General features: G+C 52.3%; 7 non-coding genes across 7 annotated transcripts; all 7 read left to right on the plus strand.

Annotated features, from left to right (window-relative positions):
• The first annotated feature begins 917 nt into the window (after window positions 1-917).
• Window positions 918-1036, plus strand: LOC146056490 (5S ribosomal RNA). Its single transcript, XR_014469281.1, has one exon. It is a non-coding gene; the product is annotated as a 5S ribosomal RNA (ribosomal RNA).
• Window positions 1037-2750: 1714 nt separating this feature from the next.
• LOC146056536 (5S ribosomal RNA) lies at window positions 2751-2869 on the plus strand. Its single transcript, XR_014469321.1, has one exon. It is a non-coding gene; the product is annotated as a 5S ribosomal RNA (ribosomal RNA).
• Window positions 2870-4577: 1708 nt separating this feature from the next.
• Window positions 4578-4696, plus strand: LOC146056342 (5S ribosomal RNA). Its single transcript, XR_014469147.1, has one exon. It is a non-coding gene; the product is annotated as a 5S ribosomal RNA (ribosomal RNA).
• Window positions 4697-6591: 1895 nt separating this feature from the next.
• LOC146056354 (5S ribosomal RNA) lies at window positions 6592-6710 on the plus strand. The gene has a single exon (XR_014469158.1). It is a non-coding gene; the product is annotated as a 5S ribosomal RNA (ribosomal RNA).
• Window positions 6711-8415: 1705 nt separating this feature from the next.
• On the plus strand, window positions 8416-8534 carry LOC146056494 (5S ribosomal RNA). The gene has a single exon (XR_014469285.1). It is a non-coding gene; the product is annotated as a 5S ribosomal RNA (ribosomal RNA).
• A 1879-nt stretch (window positions 8535-10413) lies between these two features.
• On the plus strand, window positions 10414-10532 carry LOC146056366 (5S ribosomal RNA). The gene has a single exon (XR_014469169.1). It is a non-coding gene; the product is annotated as a 5S ribosomal RNA (ribosomal RNA).
• Window positions 10533-12240: 1708 nt separating this feature from the next.
• On the plus strand, window positions 12241-12359 carry LOC146056481 (5S ribosomal RNA). The gene has a single exon (XR_014469273.1). It is a non-coding gene; the product is annotated as a 5S ribosomal RNA (ribosomal RNA).
• The last annotated feature ends 24 nt before the right edge of the window (window positions 12360-12383 follow it).

Below are 12383 nucleotides of genomic sequence, written 5' to 3' on the forward strand. Positions count from 1 at the left end.
TGCTGCTCTGCCGCAACCTGGGCCTGACTCTGCTGCTCTGCCGCAACCTGGGCCTGACTCTGCTGCTCTGCCACAACCTGGGCCTGACTCTGCTGCAACCTGGGCCTGAATCTGCTGCTCTGCCGCACCCTGGGCCTGACTCTGCTGCTCTGCTACTCCCTGGGCCTGACTCTGCTGCTCTGCCGCAACCTGGGCCTGACTCTGCTGCTCTGCTGCACCCTGAGCCTGACTCTGCTACGTATCCTGTTATATACTGTGGTGTCAGTGTGGCTGGTGCCTCTGGGCTGTGTGTGCTGCTCTGTCGTACCCTGGGCCTGACTCTGCTGCACCATGGGCCTGACTCTGTGCTCTGCCGCACCCTGGGCCTGACTCTGCTGCTCTGCCGCACCCTGGGCCTGACTCTGCTGCTCTGCCGCACGCTGGGCCTGACTCTGTGCTCTGCCGCACCCTGGGCCTGACTCTGCTGCTCTGCCGCACCCTGGGCCTGACTCTGCTGCTCTGCCGCATGCTGGGCCTGACTCTGCTGCTCTGCCGCACCCTGGGCCTGACTCTGCTGCTCTGCTGCAACCTGGGCCTGACTCTGCTGCTCTGCCGCAACCTTGGCCTGACTCTGCTGCACTGTTGCAACCTGGGCCTGATTCTGCTGCTCTGCCGCACCCTGGGCCTGACTCTGCTGCACCATGGGCCTGACTCTGTTGCTCTGCCACACCCTGAAGTGCACAGGAATCTGTCTGCAACACTAATTACAGACACTTGCCCGAGTCCTCGGTGTGGTTATGGCTCCCAGCAACCCCCCCTCCCCAGCCACGGCCTGGACTCTGTGCAAAGCTGCCCACAGTGAGACAGCCTTCAGTCACAAGCAGACCAGCGCTGTCCCGAAGGCACGTAGAAAAGGAGCAAATGTGAGGCTGGTCTCTGCCTACGGCCACACCACCATGAACACGCCCGATCTCGTCTGATCTCGGAAGCTAAGCAGGGTCAGGCCTGGTTAGTACTTGGATGGGAGACCGCCTGGGAATACCAGGTGCTGTAGGCTTTTGCTTTTCTAGCCTGCAACCAGCAGGAGGCGCTCACGCCAGCTTACTTTTCTTCTTCTTCTTCTTCACTTGATCACATTTTTCTTTCTTTCTGTCTTTTCTTCTTTCCTTCTTTCTTTCCTCCACTACACCAGCAGGTAGCAGCACCTGGGGTTGCCGACGCAGTCAAATGGCAGCACATGCCGCACAGGGATTTCCTGCAGCAACACAGAGTGCAGTAAAAGCGTCGCCCAGCACACAGGTTATTCCGCCGCCTCAAACACGGGCAAAGTGTTTGCCCTAAACCTGAATCCACTGCATTGCTGGACATCACATCATCCACGTGTCAGTCCGTCCCATATATCTGGAGCACAGCCACAATGCAGCTGTTGTCTGGACGGAATGTCCCAGTGAATCCGGCATGGCTGCACTTTTTATTTATGACGCGACCACGCGGCAGACACAGAAACCGGCTGCATTGGAACATGTGCACCTGCGGTGATCTTAACGGCATCAGGTGTTTCGCTAAAGAGGAGACAAGGCAACGTGTCGGCATTCTCAAACTGCCGACAGAATGATTAAGACAAATTCTATATACGCATAGTACAGAAAAAATATCCAGAGTCTGAAATCCCGACAGCTGCCATCCCAAACGTATGTATGCCGGGGAGGGTCAGGCTGCGGCGGGGAGGGTTAGGCTTCAAAAAGAGAGGCTAAGGGTTTGGCTGCGGTAAAAGGTTAGCGTTAGGAGGGCGTAACATACTTACCCGCCCAGGTGATGGAATTCGGTCATGTGACCACTGTCATTCTAAACGTCGGTCTCCCGTACCCAAATCGTATAACGGTATCACACACTATGGAGTCTTTGTGCTAAGCCTTGGAGAAAGATAAAGTATCAACCAACCCGCTCCTTACACTGCTTTGTCAAACATAACCTGTAACATGGCAGTTAGGAGCTGATTGGCTGCTACTTTATCTCTCTCCACTGTATCCCTCTCTCCAGTACATAGACCCTCTGTCGACTCCACAGCAATGGATGATTGCGGACATAGAAATGGTTCTGTTTCACCAATGTACTGTACTGAGTCCGCATGCTACCTCCTCTCTGAAACAGAAGTACAGCTCCCCACTTCTGCGTGGAACCACAAGTCTCAGCCAGCCTTCTTGGTAGTCTCTGAGTCACGCTGCTCGTTGGCGTCTCTCATCGGCTACCACCGTTCCCCCTCCAGCTGCTCTTTTACTTTTAAATCAACTTTATGCGAAATGACGCTGCGCGCTTCTATGCCCTTTTTTAAAAATGGCCTAATCGGAGTAGGATCTGACAGGCCACAAAATGGCTGCCATCAGAATGCCCTGGAAAGTGATGGCTTCAGAAAGTAGCATATTACGTGTTGGTGGGACGGGTCTGTAAGTCATACCTCACAACGTCAGGGAATCACGGTGCAGCCATCTTTTCTGGGCCTCAATGCCTTGTGTGGGCCCACGTCTGCAAGGTTACAGCAGCAGCAGCAGCAGCAGCACCTGAAGTGCACAGGAATCTGTCTGCAACACTAATGCTAATTACAGACACTTGCCCGAGTCCTCGGTGTGTTCCTGGCTCCCAGCAACCCCCCCTCCCCAGCCACGGCCTGGACTCTGTGCAAAGCTGCCCACAGTGAGACAGCCTCCAGTCACAAGCAGACCAGCGCTGTCCCGAAGGCACGTAGAAAAGGAGCAAATGTGAGGCTGGTCTCTGCCTACGGCCACACCACCCTGAACACGCCCGATCTCGTCTGATCTCGGAAGCTAAGCAGGGTCAGGCCTGGTTAGTACTTGGATGGGAGACCGCCTGGGAATACCAGGTGCTGTAGGCTTTTGCTTTTCTAGCCTGCAACCAGCAGGAGGCGCTCACGCCAGCTTACTTTTCTTCTTCTTCACTTGATCACATTTTTCTTTCTTTCTGTCTTTTCTTCTTTCCTTCTTTCTTTCCTCCACTACACCAGCAGGTAGCAGCACCTGGGGTTGCCGACGCAGTCAAATGGCAGCACATACCGCACAGGGATTTCCTGCAGCAACACAGAGTGCAGTAAAAGCGTCGCCCAGCACACAGGTTATTCCGCCGCCTCAAACACGGGCAAAGTGTTTGCCCTAAACCTGAATCCACTGCATTGCTGGACATCACATCATCCACGTGTCAGTCCGTCCCATATATCTGGAGCACAGCCACAATGCAGCTGTTGTCTGGACGGAATGTCCCAGTGAATCCGGCATGGCTGCACTTTTTATTTATGACGCGACCACGCGGCAGACACAGAAACCGGCTGCATTGGAACATGTGCACCTGCGGTGATCTTAACGGCATCAGGTGTTTCGCTAAAGAGGAGACAAGGCAACGTGTCGGCATTCTCAAACTGCCGACAGAATGATTAAGACAAATTCTATATACGCATAGTACAGAAAAAATATCCAGAGTCTGAAATCCCGACAGCCGCCATCCCAAACGTATGTATGCCGGGGAGGGTCAGGCTGCGGCGGGGAGGGTTAGGCTTCAAGAAGAGAGGCTAAGGGTTTGGCTGCGGTAAAAGGTTAGCGTTAGGAGGGCGTAACATACTTACCCGCCCAGGTGATGGAATTCGGTCATGTGACCACTGTCATTCTAAACGTCGGTCTCCCGTACCCAAATCGTATAACGGTATCACACACTATGGAGTCTTTGTGCTAAGCCTTGGAGAAAGATAAAGTATCAACCAACCCGCTCCTTACACTGCTTTGTCAAACATAACCTGTAACATGGCAGTTAGGAGCTGATTGGCTGCTACTTTATCTCTCTCCACTGTATCTCTCTCTCCAGTACATAGACCCTCTGTCGACTCCACAGCAATGGATGATTGCGGACATAGAAATGGTTCTGTTTCAACAATGTACTGTACTGAGTCCGCATGCTACCTCCTCTCTGAAACAGAAGTACAGCTCCCCACTTCTGCGTGGAACCACAAGTCTCAGCCAGCCTTCTTGGTAGTCTCTGAGTCACGCTGCTCGTTGGCGTCTCTCATCGGCTACCACCGTTCCCCCTCCAGCTGCTCTTTTACTTTTAAATCAACTTTATGCGAAATGACGCTGCGCGCTTCTATGCCCTTTTTTAAAAATGGCCTAATCGGAGTAGGATCTGACAGGCCACAAAATGGCTGCCATCAGAATGCCCTGGAAAGTGATGGCTTCAGAAAGTAGCATATTACGTGTTGGTGGGACGGGTCTGTAAGTCATACCTCACAACGTCAGGGAATCACGGTGCAGCCATCTTTTCTGGGCCTCAATGCCTTGTGTGGGCCCTCGTCTGCAAGGTTTCAGCAGCAGCAGCAGCAGCAGCACCTGAAGTGCACAGGAATCTGTCTGCAACACTAATGCTAATTACAGACACTTGCCCGAGTCCTCGGTGTGTTCCTGGCTCCCAGCAACCCCCCCTCCCCAGCCACGGCCTGGACTCTGTGCAAAGCTGCCCACAGTGAGACAGCCTCCAGTCACAAGCAGACCAGCGCTGTCCCGAAGGCATGTAGAAAAGGAGCAAATGTGAGGCTGGTCTCTGCCTACGGCCACACCACCCTGAACACGCCCGATCTCGTCTGATCTCGGAAGCTAAGCAGGGTCAGGCCTGGTTAGTACTTGGATGGGAGACCGCCTGGGAATACCAGGTGCTGTAGGCTTTTGCTTTTCTAGCCTGCAACCAGCAGGAGGCGCTCACGCCAGCTTACTTTTCTTCTTCTTCACTTGATCACATTTTTCTTTCTTTCTGTCTTTTCTTCTTTCCTTCTTTCTTTCCTCCACTACACCAGCAGGTAGCAGCACCTGGGGTTGCCGACGCAGTCAAATGGCAGCACATGCCGCACAGGGATTTCCTGCAGCAACACAGAGTGCAGTAAAAGCGTCGCCCAGCACACAGGTTATTCCGCCGCCTCAAACACGGGCAAAGTGTTTGCCCTAAACCTGAATCCACTGCATTGCTGGACATCACATCATCCACGTGTCAGTCCGTCCCATATATTTGGAGCACAGCCACAATGCAGCTGTTGTCTGGACGGAATGTCCCAGTGAATCCGGCATGGCTGCACTTTTTATTTATGACGCGACCACGCGGCAGACACAGAAACCGGCTGCATTGGAACATGTGCACCTGCGGTGATCTTAACGGCATCAGGTGTTTCGCTAAAGAGGAGACAAGGCAACGTGTCGGCATTCTCAAACTGCCGACAGAATGATTAAGACAAATTCTATATACGCATAGTACAGAAAAAATATCCAGAGTCTGAAATCCCGACAGCCGCCATCCCAAACGTATGTATGCCGGGGAGGGTCAGGCTGCGGCGGGGAGGGTTAGGCTTCAAGAAGAGAGGCTAAGGGTTTGGCTGCGGTAAAAGGTTAGCGTTAGGAGGGCGTAACATACTTACCCGCCCAGGTGATGGAATTCGGTCATGTGACCACTGTCATTCTAAACGTCGGTCTCCCGTACCCAAATCGTATAACGGTATCACACACTATGGAGTCTTTGTGCTAAGCCTTGGAGAAAGATAAAGTATCAACCAACCCGCTCCTTACACTGCTTTGTCAAACATAACCTGTAACATGGCAGTTAGGAGCTGATTGGCTGCTACTTTATCTCTCTCCACTGTATCTCTCTCTCCAGTACATAGACCCTCTGTCGACTCTACAGCAATGGATGATTGCGGACATAGAAATGGTTCTGTTTCAACAATGTACTGTACTGAGTCCGCATGCTACCTCCTCTCTGAAACAGAAGTACAGCTCCCCACTTCTGCGTGGAACCACAAGTCTCAGCCAGCCTTCTTGGTAGTCTCTGAGTCACGCTGCTCGTTGGCGTCTCTCATCGGCTACCACCGTTCCCCCTCCAGCTGCTCTTTTACTTTTAAATCAACTTTATGCGAAATGACGCTGCGCGCTTCTATGCCCTTTTTTAAAAATGGCCTAATCGGAGTAGGATCTGACAGGCCACAAAATGGCTGCCATCAGAATGCCCTGGAAAGTGATGGCTTCAGAAAGTAGCATATTACGTGTTGGTGGGACGGGTCTGTAAGTCATACCTCACAACGTCAGGGAATCACGGTGCAGCCATCTTTTCTGGGCCTCAATGCCTTGTGTGGGCCCTCGTCTGCAAGGTTTCAGCAGCAGCAGCAGCAGCAGCACCTGAAGTGCACAGGAATCTGTCTGCAACACTAATGCTAATTACAGACACTTGCCCGAGTCCTCGGTGCAGAGGCGTAACTAGATATTCGTGGGCCCCATAGCAAAAGTTTGTAAGGGCCCCCTATATATCAACTGATGGTGATAAATGTATGCAAAACATATTAGTTTGACAGCAAAGATGGGCCCCCTTCAGCTCTGGGCCCCATAGCAGCTGCACCCCTTGCACCTATGGTAGTTACGCCCCTGCCTCGGTGTGTTCCTGGCTCCCAGCAACCCCCCCTCCCCAGCCACGGCCTGGACTCTGTGCAAAGCTGCCCACAGTGAGACAGCCTCCAGTCACAAGCAGACCAGCGCTGTCCCGAAGGCACGTAGAAAAGGAGCAAATGTGAGGCTGGTCTCTGCCTACGGCCACACCACCCTGAACACGCCCGATCTCGTCTGATCTCGGAAGCTAAGCAGGGTCAGGCCTGGTTAGTACTTGGATGGGAGACCGCCTGGGAATACCAGGTGCTGTAGGCTTTTGCTTTTCTAGCCTGCAACCAGCAGGAGGCGCTCACGCCAGCTTACTTTTCTTCTTCTTCACTTGATCACATTTTTCTTTCTTTCTGTCTTTTCTTCTTTCCTTCTTTCTTTCCTCCACTACACCAGCAGGTAGCAGCACCTGGGGTTGCCGACGCAGTCAAATGGCAGCACATGCCGCACAGGGATTTCCTGCAGCAACACAGAGTGCAGTAAAAGCGTCGCCCAGCACACAGGTTATTCCGCCGCCTCAAACACGGGCAAAGTGTTTGCCCTAAACCTGAATCCACTGCATTGCTGGACATCACATCATCCACGTGTCAGTCCGTCCCATATATCTGGAGCACAGCCACAATGCAGCTGTTGTCTGGACGGAATGTCCCAGTGAATCCGGCATGGCTGCACTTTTTATTTATGACGCGACCACGCGGCAGACACAGAAACCGGCTGCATTGGAACATGTGCACCTGCGGTGATCTTAACGGCATCAGGTGTTTCGCTAAAGAGGAGACAAGGCAACGTGTCGGCATTCTCAAACTGCCGACAGAATGATTAAGACAAATTCTATATACGCATAGTACAGAAAAAATATCCAGAGTCTGAAATCCCGACAGCCGCCATCCCAAACGTATGTATGCCGGGGAGGGTCAGGCTGCGGCGGGGAGGGTTAGGCTTCAAGAAGAGAGGCTAAGGGTTTGGCTGCGGTAAAAGGTTAGCGTTAGGAGGGCGTAACATACTTACCCGCCCAGGTGATGGAATTCGGTCATGTGACCACTGTCATTCTAAACGTCGGTCTCCCGTACCCAAATCGTATAACGGTATCACACACTATGGAGTCTTTGTGCTAAGCCTTGGAGAAAGATAAAGTATCAACCAACCCGCTCCTTACACTGCTTTGTCAAACATAACCTGTAACATGGCAGTTAGGAGCTGATTGGCTGCTACTTTATCTCTCTCCACTGTATCTCTCTCTCCAGTACATAGACCCTCTGTCGACTCCACAGCAATGGATGATTGCGGACATAGAAATGGTTCTGTTTCACCAATGTACTGTACTGAGTCCGCATGCTACCTCCTCTCTGAAACAGAAGTACAGCTCCCCACTTCTGCGTGGAACCACAAGTCTCAGCCAGCCTTCTTGGTAGTCTCTGAGTCACGCTGCTCGTTGGCGTCTCTCATCGGCTACCACCGTTCCCCCTCCAGCTGCTCTTTTACTTTTAAATCAACTTTATGCGAAATGACGCTGCGCGCTTCTATGCCCTTTTTTAAAAATGGCCTAATCGGAGTAGGATCTGACAGGCCACAAAATGGCTGCCATCAGAATGCCCTGGAAAGTGATGGCTTCAGAAAGTAGCATATTACGTGTTGGTGGGACGGGTCTGTAAGTCATACCTCACAACGTCAGGGAATCACGGTGCAGCCATCTTCTCTGGGCCTCAATGCCTTGTGTGGGCCCACGTCTGCAAGGTTACAGCAGCAGCAGCAGCAGCACCTGAAGTGCACAGGAATCTGTCTGCAACACTAATGCTAATTACAGACACTTGCCCGAGTCCTCGGTGTGTTCCTGGCTCCCAGCAACCCCCCCTCCCCAGCCACGGCCTGGACTCTGTGCAAAGCTGCCCACAGTGAGACAGCCTCCAGTCACAAGCAGACCAGCGCTGTCCCGAAGGCACGTAGAAAAGGAGCAAATGTGAGGCTAGTCTCTGCCTACGGCCACACCACCCTGAACACGCCCGATCTCGTCTGATCTCGGAAGCTAAGCAGGGTCAGGCCTGGTTAGTACTTGGATGGGAGACCGCCTGGGAATACCAGATGCTGTAGGCTTTTGCTTTTCTAGCCTGCAACCAGCAGGAGGCGCTCACGCCAGCTTACTTTTCTTCTTCACTTGATCACATTTTTCTTTCTTTCTGTCTTTTCTTCTTTCCTTCTTTCTTTCCTCCACTACACCAGCAGGGGTTGCCGACGCAGTCAAATGGCAGCACATGCCGCACAGGGATTTCCTGCAGCAACACAGAGTGCAGTAAAAGCGTCGCCCAGCACACAGGTTATTCCGCCGCCTCAAACACGGGCAAAGTGTTTGCCCTAAACCTGAATCCACTGCATTGCTGGACATCACATCATCCACGTGTCAGTCCGTCCCATATATCTGGAGCACAGCCACAATGCAGCTGTTGTCTGGACGGAATGTCCCAGTGAATCCGGCATGGCTGCACTTTTTATTTATGACGCGACCACGCGGCAGACACAGAAACCGGCTGCATTGGAACATGTGCACCTGCGGTGATCTTAACGGCATCAGGTGTTTCGCTAAAGAGGAGACAAGGCAACGTGTCGGCATTCTCAAACTGCCGACAGAATGATTAAGACAAATTCTATATACGCATAGTACAGAAAAAATATCCAGAGTCTGAAATCCCGACAGCCGCCATCCCAAACGTATGTATGCCGGGGAGGGTCAGGCTGCGGCGGGGAGGGTTAGGCTTCAAGAAGAGAGGCTAAGGGTTTGGCTGCGGTAAAAGGTTAGCGTTAGGAGGGCGTAACATACTTACCCGCCCAGGTGATGGAATTCGGTCATGTGACCACTGTCATTCTAAACGTCGGTCTCCCGTACCCAAATCGTATAACGGTATCACACACTATGGAGTCTTTGTGCTAAGCCTTGGAGAAAGATAAAGTATCAACCAACCCGCTCCTTACACTGCTTTGTCAAACATAACCTGTAACATGGCAGTTAGGAGCTGATTGGCTGCTACTTTATCTCTCTCCACTGTATCTCTCTCTCCAGTACATAGACCCTCTGTCGACTCTACAGCAATGGATGATTGCGGACATAGAAATGGTTCTGTTTCAACAATGTACTGTACTGAGTCCGCATGCTACCTCCTCTCTGAAACAGAAGTACAGCTCCCCACTTCTGCGTGGAACCACAAGTCTCAGCCAGCCTTCTTGGTAGTCTCTGAGTCACGCTGCTCGTTGGCGTCTCTCATCGGCTACCACCGTTCCCCCTCCAGCTGCTCTTTTACTTTTAAATCAACTTTATGCGAAATGACGCTGCGCGCTTCTATGCCCTTTTTTAAAAATGGCCTAATCGGAGTAGGATCTGACAGGCCACAAAATGGCTGCCATCAGAATGCCCTGGAAAGTGATGGCTTCAGAAAGTAGCATATTACGTGTTGGTGGGACGGGTCTGTAAGTCATACCTCACAACGTCAGGGAATCACGGTGCAGCCATCTTTTCTGGGCCTCAATGCCTTGTGTGGGCCCTCGTCTGCAAGGTTTCAGCAGCAGCAGCAGCAGCAGCACCTGAAGTGCACAGGAATCTGTCTGCAACACTAATGCTAATTACAGACACTTGCCCGAGTCCTCGGTGCAGAGGCGTAACTAGATATTCGTGGGCCCCATAGCAAAAGTTTGTAAGGGCCCCCTATATATCAACTGATGGTGATAAATGTATGCAAAACATATTAGTTTGACAGCAAAGATGGGCCCCCTTCAGCTCTGGGCCCCATAGCAGCTGCACCCCTTGCACCTATGGTAGTTACGCCCCTGCCTCGGTGTGTTCCTGGCTCCCAGCAACCCCCCCTCCCCAGCCACGGCCTGGACTCTGTGCAAAGCTGCCCACAGTGAGACAGCCTCCAGTCACAAGCAGACCAGCGCTGTCCCGAAGGCACGTAGAAAAGGAGCAAATGTGAGGCTGGTCTCTGCCTACGGCCACACCACCCTGAACACGCCCGATCTCGTCTGATCTCGGAAGCTAAGCAGGGTCAGGCCTGGTTAGTACTTGGATGGGAGACCGCCTGGGAATACCAGGTGCTGTAGGCTTTTGCTTTTCTAGCCTGCAACCAGCAGGAGGCGCTCACGCCAGCTTACTTTTCTTCTTCTTCACTTGATCACATTTTTCTTTCTTTCTGTCTTTTCTTCTTTCCTTCTTTCTTTCCTCCACTACACCAGCAGGTAGCAGCACCTGGGGTTGCCGACGCAGTCAAATGGCAGCACATGCCGCACAGGGATTTCCTGCAGCAACACAGAGTGCAGTAAAAGCGTCGCCCAGCACACAGGTTATTCCGCCGCCTCAAACACGGGCAAAGTGTTTGCCCTAAACCTGAATCCACTGCATTGCTGGACATCACATCATCCACGTGTCAGTCCGTCCCATATATCTGGAGCACAGCCACAATGCAGCTGTTGTCTGGACGGAATGTCCCAGTGAATCCGGCATGGCTGCACTTTTTATTTATGACGCGACCACGCGGCAGACACAGAAACCGGCTGCATTGGAACATGTGCACCTGCGGTGATCTTAACGGCATCAGGTGTTTCGCTAAAGAGGAGACAAGGCAACGTGTCGGCATTCTCAAACTGCCGACAGAATGATTAAGACAAATTCTATATACGCATAGTACAGAAAAAATATCCAGAGTCTGAAATCCCGACAGCCGCCATCCCAAACGTATGTATGCCGGGGAGGGTCAGGCTGCGGCGGGGAGGGTTAGGCTTCAAGAAGAGAGGCTAAGGGTTTGGCTGCGGTAAAAGGTTAGCGTTAGGAGGGCGTAACATACTTACCCGCCCAGGTGATGGAATTCGGTCATGTGACCACTGTCATTCTAAACGTCGGTCTCCCGTACCCAAATCGTATAACGGTATCACACACTATGGAGTCTTTGTGCTAAGCCTTGGAGAAAGATAAAGTATCAACCAACCCGCTCCTTACACTGCTTTGTCAAACATAACCTGTAACATGGCAGTTAGGAGCTGATTGGCTGCTACTTTATCTCTCTCCACTGTATCTCTCTCTCCAGTACATAGACCCTCTGTCGACTCCACAGCAATGGATGATTGCGGACATAGAAATGGTTCTGTTTCACCAATGTACTGTACTGAGTCCGCATGCTACCTCCTCTCTGAAACAGAAGTACAGCTCCCCACTTCTGCGTGGAACCACAAGTCTCAGCCAGCCTTCTTGGTAGTCTCTGAGTCACGCTGCTCGTTGGCGTCTCTCATCGGCTACCACCGTTCCCCCTCCAGCTGCTCTTTTACTTTTAAATCAACTTTATGCGAAATGACGCTGCGCGCTTCTATGCCCTTTTTTAAAAATGGCCTAATCGGAGTAGGATCTGACAGGCCACAAAATGGCTGCCATCAGAATGCCCTGGAAAGTGATGGCTTCAGAAAGTAGCATATTACGTGTTGGTGGGACGGGTCTGTAAGTCATACCTCACAACGTCAGGGAATCACGGTGCAGCCATCTTCTCTGGGCCTCAATGCCTTGTGTGGGCCCACGTCTGCAAGGTTACAGCAGCAGCAGCAGCAGCAGCACCTGAAGTGCACAGGAATCTGTCTGCAACACTAATGCTAATTACAGACACTTGCCCGAGTCCTCGGTGTGTTCCTGGCTCCCAGCAACCCCCCCTCCCCAGCCACGGCCTGGACTCTGTGCAAAGCTGCCCACAGTGAGACAGCCTCCAGTCACAAGCAGACCAGCGCTGTCCCGAAGGCACGTAGAAAAGGAGCAAATGTGAGGCTGGTCTCTGCCTACGGCCACACCACCCTGAACACGCCCGATCTCGTCTGATCTCGGAAGCTAAGCAGGGTCAGGCCTGGTTAGTACCTGGATGGGAGACCGCCTGGGAATACCAGGTGCTGTGGGCTTTTGCTTTTCTAGCCTGCAACCAG

Source organism: Crinia signifera, unplaced genomic scaffold, assembly GCF_055691185.1.
Source record: "Crinia signifera unplaced genomic scaffold, ASM5569118v1 HAP2_SCAFFOLD_80, whole genome shotgun sequence".
Lineage (NCBI taxonomy): Eukaryota > Metazoa > Chordata > Amphibia > Anura > Myobatrachidae > Crinia > Crinia signifera.